This window comes from Callithrix jacchus, chromosome 2 (assembly GCF_049354715.1).
Source record: "Callithrix jacchus isolate 240 chromosome 2, calJac240_pri, whole genome shotgun sequence".
Lineage (NCBI taxonomy): Eukaryota > Metazoa > Chordata > Mammalia > Primates > Cebidae > Callithrix > Callithrix jacchus.
The window spans coordinates 159,837,452-159,838,515 of NC_133503.1; positions in this window are offsets into that span (position 1 = coordinate 159,837,452).

The following is a 1,064-nucleotide window of genomic DNA, read 5'->3' on the forward strand; positions in this document are numbered from 1 at the left end:
TGTTAGAAGGCATTCCAATGCCAGAGGGCTAATACATGTAATTAGAGAGGCGTGGTTTTTGCTATTCCCATCCCATCTGCAACAGCTTGAGTACCACTGCATTACTCATTAGGAGTCATAAATCCTGACTTACTGGATACCCAAAGGGCTCAAAGGCTAGGGGTGGGCAGCTAGGAAGAAAGCTGACATTGCTTCTGACCTTGGATAGCCAAGTGAGCCCAAACAAGATTTATATTTTATATCTCACATTTTATAAAAAATTTTAAAAATTCCACTCTTATTGGTTTCCATGAGACCCATTATTTTTAGCTATTTTTATTTTATTTTTTTACATTTTAAATTTAGGAAACAGTGTAAGTGTAGTGATATAGCATAGCAAATTAACAGTTTCCAAAAAAGATTCAAAAGATCAAAAAATTAAAATGCATATTGGAAAAAATAACCTTTAGTTATTATTTTCATACTAATAATAGAATGCACTGATGTTTATTGTTAATCATTAGAAGAGATTCAGAAGAACTGAATTTGCAATCCTTTTGTTTCTTTCTGGAAATATCTTTCACCTAATTGGCTTTATCATTTGGGCAACTTGATATTCTAAACAAATCAGGTGGTGTGTGTATGAAAACAGGTGCAGAAAGATTTCTGTCTTTGAAATTTTGTAGTATCTCTTTAGCCAGAGCAAGAAAATGGACTGAGTTACAAAAACAAAATGATGAATAAAAGCTTCCCAACAATGTCTCTTCTCATCTTGCTTCTGATTTCGAAGGGAGACTTCCAGGGTATTTTCCCAATAATGACATTATACCTAATGCTATCCTCAGACTCTGTCTTGCACATTCATGGCCACAGTGATGTCTGAAAATGGAGAAAAGCTGTATGGAGATGGAGGGAGAAAGTGAGAAAATGAAGGAAGAAGGAGAGAGGGATGGAGAAGAAGGAAGGAAAGAGGAGGGAAGAAAGGAAAGGAGAAAGGAAGGGAGCAGAAAAAATAACACAAAGGAGGTTCAACTATTTATTTTGTACTCGTCAAGGATGTTTTTCCCTAAAGAAATGTAAAGCCA